The sequence below is a fragment of the Triticum aestivum genome, chromosome 2B (genome assembly GCF_018294505.1).
Source record: "Triticum aestivum cultivar Chinese Spring chromosome 2B, IWGSC CS RefSeq v2.1, whole genome shotgun sequence".
Taxonomy (NCBI): Eukaryota; Viridiplantae; Streptophyta; class Magnoliopsida; order Poales; family Poaceae; genus Triticum; species Triticum aestivum.
In genome coordinates, this window is record NC_057798.1 from 499053746 (window position 1) to 499062512 (window position 8767).

The window sequence follows — 8767 nt, forward strand, 5'->3', positions numbered from 1 at the left end:
CAGGGACGGATAAGCAGAAGAGGAAGAAGGCGTGAATGGAAAGGGCGGATTCTTATCCCCTTATATGGGCGGCCAAAACTACGAGCCCCCCACCGGCCTAATAAAACTCGCTTATCTCCCAAGTGTCGTGGTTAATGGCGCGGTTGGGTTACCCACGCCCGTATTGATGAGAATCCCGGAATAAGGGGACACGATCTCTGCTTTGACAAGACGTGCCAAGGAAACCGCCTCACTAAACACGCTGAGCTGGAACAGTAAAATGAATAAAAGCCTGGCCGTGGCATGATGTCACGCTGCAGAATACGTCAGCAGATCCGATTGATGCAAATATTATTCTCTCTACGGTGGAATGTGGAACTTATTTTGCAGAGCCGGACACTACCCTAGTGTTCAACATCTTCTATGGAATATTCGGAGGAAGAACCCGCCTTGCAATGTCGAAGACAACTTGCGCGCCGGACTCGTCGTCATTGAAGCCTGGTTCAGGGGCTACTGAGGGAGTCCTGGATTAGGGGGTGTCCGGATGGCCGGACTAAGACCTTTAGCCGGACTCCCGGACTATGAACATTTCAAGAATGAAGACTCCATCCTGTGTCTGGATGGGACTTTCCTTGGCATGGAAGGCAAGCTTGGCGATACGATATGAAGATCTCCTCCCATTGTAACCGACTCTGTGTAACCCTCGCTCTCTCCGGTGTCTATATAAACCGGAGAGTTTTAGTCCATAGGACGAACAACAATCATACCATAGGCTAGCTTCTAGGGTTTAGCCACTCCGATCTCGTGGTAGATCTACTCTTGTACTACCCATATCATCAATATTAATCAAGCAGGAGTAGGGTTTTACCTCCATCGAGAGGGCCCGAACCTGGGTAAAAACATCGTGTCCCTTGTCTCCTGTTACCATCCGCCTAGACGCACAGTTCGAGACCCCCTACCCGAGATCCGCCGGTTTTGACACCGACAGTAATTTTTCTGCATGCTCTTTTATTTGGGGCGCGCTAGCGCACCCACTAGGTGTAGCCCCCGAGATTCGAGCCAACTACATAGTACTCCCTCCGTCCTTCAAAGAGTGTACTTCCAACTTTGTTGGAGGGTCAAACTATCTCAAAGTTTGACTGAGTTTGTGGAAAAATATATTAATGTTTATGAAATCAAATAGGTATATGATGAAAATATATTTTATCATGAATCTAGTGATAATAATTTGATGGCGTAAATGTTGGTGTATTATTATATAAATACGGTCAAACATAAAAAAGTTTGACTTTCCAACAAAATTGGAAGTACACTCTTTAAAGGACGGAGGGAGTAGTTGGGTCGAATCTTAAAGTAGTCTTTCCTTCTTCTGTTTCTGAATCTTCTCGTGCAGCCGAGGTGCTGTCCTGACAAACCCGGCTGTTCCGAGCCAGCTTCAAGTATGATCAGGTCGTTGCTGATGTTGGCCGGCTCCAGGCTTAGGCGGTGGGGCTGAAGGTGGAGGCGGAGGGGGCCCAACGGCCGCTCATCGAAGCCACCCAGCTGCAGGAGCAGCTGGCTGGTGACAAGAGCTGTCTGGAGGCCGAGGTGGACCGCCTTAAGACGGAGGCGACCAAGGCGGCGGAGGTTGTTCGGTGTCCCGGATGAGATCCCGAACGCGACGAGGAACTCCGGAATGGTTCGGAGGTGAAGATCGATATATTGGATGAAGGGTATTGGAGTCTGAAAGTGTATCGAGGGTACCAGGCTATGGCCGGCATGACTGAAAGGTGTTTCAGGGGCCCGACAAGTGTTGCAGGGCCTCATGGGCCAAGGGGAGGGGGCAAACCAGCCCACTAAGGGGTTGTGCACCCCCACACCCTTTCCCACATTGCTTGGGGAGGTCTGGAGCCTCCACCTGGCTTGGGAGGCAAGACTCCACCTGGCTTGGCTTGGGGGGCAAGTCTCCCTAGGGTTTCCCTAGGGAGATCCAATCTGCCTTAGCCGCCGCCCCCCTAGGGGAAACCCTAGGGCGCCTCCTCCTTCCCCTCCCCCCTATATATAGTGAGGGAGAGAGAGGGCAGCCGCACCCTGACACGCCCAGGTGCAGCCCTTCCTCCCTCTCCTACACCTCTTCCTCCTCCGTAGTGCTTAGTGAAGCTCTGGTTGAGAACCACGAGCTCCATCGCCACCACGCCGTCGTGCTGCTGAAGTTCTCCCCCAACCTCTCCTCCCACCTTGCTGGATCAACAAGGAGGAGACGTCCCCGGGTTGTACGTGTCTTGAACACGGAGGCGCCGTCCGTTTAGCGCTTGGATCGGATCTTCCGTGATTTGAATAGCCACGACTACGACTCCATCAATCGCGTTCTTGTAACGCTTCAGTTTAGCGTTCTTCAAGGGTATAAAGATGCACTCCCTCTCTCTCGTTGCTAGCATCTCCTAGATTAATCTTGGTGACATGTAGGATTTTTTTTGAATTATTACTACGTTTCCCAATAGTGGTATTAGAGCCAGGTCTATGCGTAGATTATATGCATGAGTAAAACACAAGTAGTTGTAGGCGATGATTTGGTCAATTTTCTTACCATTACTAGTCCTATCTTGATTCAGCGGCAATGTGGGATGAAGCGTCCCGGACCAACCTTACACCTATGCCTACGTGAGACAGGTTCCACCGACTGACATGCACTTGTTGCATAAGGTGGCTAGCGGGTGTCTGTCTCTCCCAGTTTAGTCGGATCGGATTCGATGAAGAGGGTCCTTATGAAGGGTAAACATCAATTGGCCTATCACCATTGTGGCTTTTGCGTAGGTAAGAAACATTCTTGCTAGAAACCCATAGCAGCCGCGTAAAACATGCAACAACAATTAGAGGACGTCTAACTTGTTTTGCAGGGTATGCTATATGATGTGATATGGCCAAAAGGATGTGATGAATTAGATATGTGATGTATGAGATTGATCATGTTCTTGTAATAGGAATCACGACTCGCATGTCGATGAGTATGACAACCGGCAGGAGCCATAGGAGTTGTCTTACTTTACTGTATGACATGCGAGTCAATATAAGCGCCATGTAATTACTTTACTTTATTGCTAACCATTAGCCATAAGAGTAGAGGTAATAGTTAGCGAGACAACTTCATGAAGACACGATGATGGAGATCATGATGATGGAGATCATGGTGTCATGCCGGTGACGATGGTGATCATGCCGCGCCTCAAAGATGGAGATCAAAGGCGCAAGATGATATTAGCCATATCATGTCACTTTATGATTTGCATGTGATGTTTGTCATGTTTACATCTTATTTGATTAGAATGACGGTAGCATAAATAAGATGATCCCTCACTAAAATTTCAAGAAATATGTTTCCCCTAACTGTGTACCATTGCGAAGGTTCGCTGTTTCGAAGCACCATGTGATGATCGGGTGTGATAAACTCTAACATTTGCATACAATGGGTGTAAGCCAGATTTACACATGTGAAACACTTAGGTTGACTTGACGAGCCTAGCATGTACAGACATGGCCTCGGAACACAAGAGACCGAAAGTTCGAACATGAGTCGTATGGTAGATGTGTTCAACATGGAGATGTTCACTGTGTTGGGGAACGCAGTAATTTCAAAAAAATCCTACGATGACGCAAGATCCATCTAGGTGATGCATAACAACGAGAGGGGAGAGTGTGTCCACATACCCTCATAGACCGAAAAAGGAAGCCTTTAGTTAACGCGGTTGATGTAGTCGAACGTCTTCGCGATCCAACCGATCAAGTACCGAACGCACGGCACCTCCATGATCTGCACACGTTCAGCTCAGTGACATCCCTCGAACTCTAGATCCATCTGAGGACGAGGGAGAGTTCCGTCAGCACGACAGCGTGATGACGGTGATGATGAAGTTACTGGCGCCAGGGCTTCGCCTAAGCACTACGAAGATATGACCGAGGTGGAAAACTGTGGAGGGGGGCAGCGCACACGGCTAAAGATCAAATTGTGTGTCTATGGGAGGAGGAGGCCGGCCAAGGGAGGAGGCATGCCATGGGGGGCAATCCTACTCCAAGTAGGATTCGCCCCCCTTTCCTATTCCAACAAGGAGAAGGGGGAAGGAGGGGAGGAGAGAAAGAAAGGGGGGCCAGCCCCTAGTCCAATTCGGGTTGGGCTAGGGGGGCGCGCGCCACACCTTGGCCCGCCTCCTCTCTTCCACCACTTAGCCCATGAGGGGGGTTCCGGTAACCCCCGGTACTCTGGTTTTATCTGAAACTTCACCAGAACACTTCTGGTGTCTGAACATAGCCGTCCAATATATCAATATTTATGTCTCAACCATTTTGAGACTCCTCGTCATGTCCGTGAGCTCATCCGGAACTCCGAACAAACTTCGGTCATCAAAAACACATAACTCATAATACAAATCGTCATCGAACATTAAGCATGCGGACCCTACGGGTTCGAGAACTATGTAGACATGAATGTGACACACCTCCGGCAAATAACCAATAGCGAAACATGGATGCTCATATTGGCTCCCACATATTCTACGAAGATCTGTATCGGTCAAACCGCATAACAACATACGTTGTTCCCTTTGTCATCGGTATGTTACTTGCCCGAGATTCGATCATCGGTATCATCATAACTAGTTCAATCTCGTTACCGTCAAGTCTCTTTACTCGTTCCGTAATACTTCATCCCGCAATTAACTCATCAGTCACAATTCTTGCAAGGCTTATAGTGATGAGTATTACCGAGAGGGCCCAGAGATGCCTCTCCGAAACATGGAGTGACAAATCCTAATCTCGATCTATGCCAACCCAACAAACACCTTCGGAGACACCTGTAGAGCACCTTTATAATCACCCATTTATGTTGTGACATTTGGTAGCACACAAAGTGTTCCTCCGGTATTCGGGAGTTGCATAATCTCATAGTCTGAGGAACTTGTATAAGTCATGAAGAAAGCATTAGCAATGAAACTGTAACGATCATAATGCTAAGCTAACGGATGGGTCATGTCCATCACATCATTCTCCTAATGATGTGATCTCGTTCATCAAATGACAACACATGTCAATGCTTAGGAAACATAACCATCTTTGATTAACGGGCTAGTCAAGTAGAGGCATACTAGGGACAATATATTTTGTCTATGTATTCACACATGTACTAAGTTTCCGGTTAATACAATTCTAGCATGAATAATAAACATTTATCATGAAATAAGGAGATAAATAATAATTTTATTATTGCCTCTAGGGATAAATAAATAATAATTTTATTATTTCCGGTTAATAAGGAAACATTTATCACTCTCCTAATTCTATGTATTCACACATGTACTAAGTTTCCTTCACATCGTTGATTACTAATCCATCTCACATGATGATCGGACATGGCCTAGTCGATTCAGATCATGTATCACTTAGATGACTAGAGGGATCTCTATCTGAGTGGGAGTTCATTAAAAATTTGATTAGTTGAACTCATTTTCATGAACATAGTATAAATTGTCCTTGAAAATCATGTTGTAGATCAATAGCTCGCGCTTTAGCTCCCTGTTTTAATACGTTCCTAGAGAGAGAATAAGCTGAAAGATATTGTGAGCAATTGTGCGTACTAGGGCCGTAGTCTAAGGATTGTCCTTGCTGCTACACAGAAGGCTTCTGTCCATGATGCACCGCTCTGTGTGCCAACCCCTCTAGCGTCGTCTGTGGATGTTGTGAACATCTGGCAGACACGTTCTGATGACTACTTGATAGTTTAGTGCACCATGCTTTACGGCTTAGAATCGGGGCTCCAAAGGCGTTTTTGAACGCCATGGAACATATGAGATGTTCCAAGAGCTGAAATTGGTATTTCAGGCTCATGCCCATGTTGAGAGGTTTGAGACCTCTGACGAGATCTTTGCCTACAAGATGGAGGAGAATAGCTCAGCCAGTGAGCATGTGCTCAGAATGTCTGGGTACTTCAATTGCTTGAATCAAGTGGGAGTTAATCTTCCAGATAAGAGAGTGATTGACAGAGTTGTCTAGTCACTATCACCAAGCTACTAGAGCTTTGTGATGAACTATAACATGCAAGGGAAGATGATCCCAGAGCTATTCGTCGTGCTTAAGGCCGTGAAGGTAGAAATCAAGAAGGAGCATCAAGGGTTGATGGTTAACAAAACCACTGGTTTCAAGAAGGGCAAGGGCAAGAAGTGAAACTTCATGAATGGCAAGCCACCCGAGACAAAGTGCTTCTATTAGGGGAACGGTCACTTGTAGCGGAACTCCCTCAAATACTTGGTAGATAAGAAGGCTGGAAACTTCAACAAAAGTATATTTGATATATGTGTTATTGATGTGTACCTTACTAGTACTCCTACTAGCACCTGGGTACTAGATACCGGTTCAGTTGCTAATATTGGTAACTCGAAACAAAAGCTACGGAATAAACGGAGACTAGCTAAGGGCGAGGCGACGATGTGTGTTGGAAGTGTTTCCAAGGTTGATGTGATCACCATTGCACGCTCCCTCTACCTTCGGGATTAGTGTTGAGCCTAGATAAATGTTCTTTGCATTGGTGTCCGCATTGAGCATGAACATGATTAGATCATGTTTATTGCAATACGGTTATTCATTTAAGTCAGAGAATAATAGTTATTCTGTTTACATGAATAACACATTCTATGGTCATGCACCCAATGTGAATGGTTTATTGAATCTCAGTCGTAATGATACGCATGTTCATAACACTGATGCCAAAAGATGTAGAGTTGATAATGATAGTACCACTTTCTTGTGGCACTGCAGCTTAGGTCATATTGGTGTAAAGCGCATGAAGAACCTCCATGCTGATGGACTTTGAAGTAACTTAATTTTGAATCACTTGACACATGCAAACCATGCCTCATTGGCAAGATGTCTAAAACCCCATTTTTTGGAACAATAGGACGGGCAAGTGACTTGTTGGAAATCATACATGCTGACGTGTGCGGTCCGATGAGTGTTGAATCGTGCAGTGGATATCGTTATTTTTTGACCTTCACCGATGAATTGAGTAGATATGGGCATGTTTACTTAATCAAGCATAAGTCTGAAACGTTTGAAAAGTTCAAGCAATTTCAGAGTGAAGTTGAGAATTATCATAACAAGCAGATCAAGTTCCTACGATATGGTCAAGGGGAGAGTATGTGAGTTATGATTTTGGCAATCACTTAAGACAAGGTGGAATCATTTCACAGTTGATGCCACCTTGAACACCATAGCGTAATGGTGTGTCCGAATGTCGTAATCACACTCTATCGGATATGGTGCGATCTATGATGTCCCTTACCAATCTACTGCCATTGTTTTGGGGTTATGCATTAGAGACAACTGCATTCACTTTACATAGGGCACCATCTAAGTCCGTGGAGATGACACCATATGAACTATGGTTTGGCAAGAAACCTAAGTTGTCGTTTCTTGAGACTTGGGGCTGAGGGAGTCCTGGATTAAGGGGTCCTCGGACAGCTGGACTATATACTTTGGCCGGACTGTTGGAATATGAAGATACAAGATAGAAGACTTCGTCCCGTGTCCAGATGGGACTCTCCTTTGCATCGAAGGCAAGCTTGGCGATTCGGATATGTAGATTCCCTTCTCTGTAACCGACTCTGTGTAACCCTAGCCTCCTCCGGTGTCTATATAAACCGGAGGGTTTAGTCCGTAGGACCAAGAACAACAATCATAATCATAGGCTAGCTTCTAGGGTTAGCCTCATCGATCTCGTGGTAGATCAACTCTTGTAATACTCATATCATCAAGATCAATCTAGCAGGAAGTAGGGTATTACCTCCATAGAGACGGCCCGAACCTGGGTAAACATCGTGTCCCCCGCCTCCTGTTACCATTAGCCTTAGACGCACAATTCGGGACCCCCTACCAGAGATCCGTCGGTTTTGACACCGACATTGGTGCTTTCATTGAGAGTTCCACTGTGTTGTCATCGTAAGGCTTGATGGCTCCCTCAATCATCTATAATGATGAAATCTTGGGCGAGACTTTTCCCCCCGGACAGATCTTCATATTCGGCAGCTTCGCACTACGGGCCATCGCTTGGCCGTTTCGAGCAGATTGATAGCTACGCTCCTGGCCATCAGGTCGGGTTTGGAAGCCTAAACTACACGGCCAACATCTGCGGAGACTTGATCTTCGACGGATTCGAACCCATGACCGGTGCGCCCTACGGCAGCGATGAGCATGACTTTGATCTGCCATCAGACGGCGATCAGAAAATCACACCTGTGGCTGCCTCGGCTCTAAATTCGGTGTAGATCGTGCCATCCAAGGACGGGTGGATGGACCCCGCCACGGAGGCCGCACGCTCATCGGCGATAGAGCAGAACACTGATCTCACTTCCAAGGAGACCGCGCATGTCACTGCCCTGGCCCTAGGTCCAGAACAGATCGCGCCTTCCATGGACGGGGGGCTAGACCCCACCACGGAGGCATCATACTCTACGGCGTTGAAGCCGAACACAGATTCAGCCTCTATCGAGGCCTGTGTCGTCGGACCCACAGACTCGTCTCTGGATACGGGTTCCGAACCGCGTGTGTCCGCGCCCGTCGAGACGGATTGGGCGCCGATCTTGGAGTTTACCTCCACGAACATATTTTAGCACTCACCCTTGGGCGACGTGTTAAATTCATTAAGATCTCTCTCCTTGTCAGGAGATTCTTGGCCGAACTATGTTCGACTTGACTGGGAAATGGACGACGAAGAACTTCGATGCCCACCCACCACCCACTTGATAGCCACTGTGGACGACTTGACCGA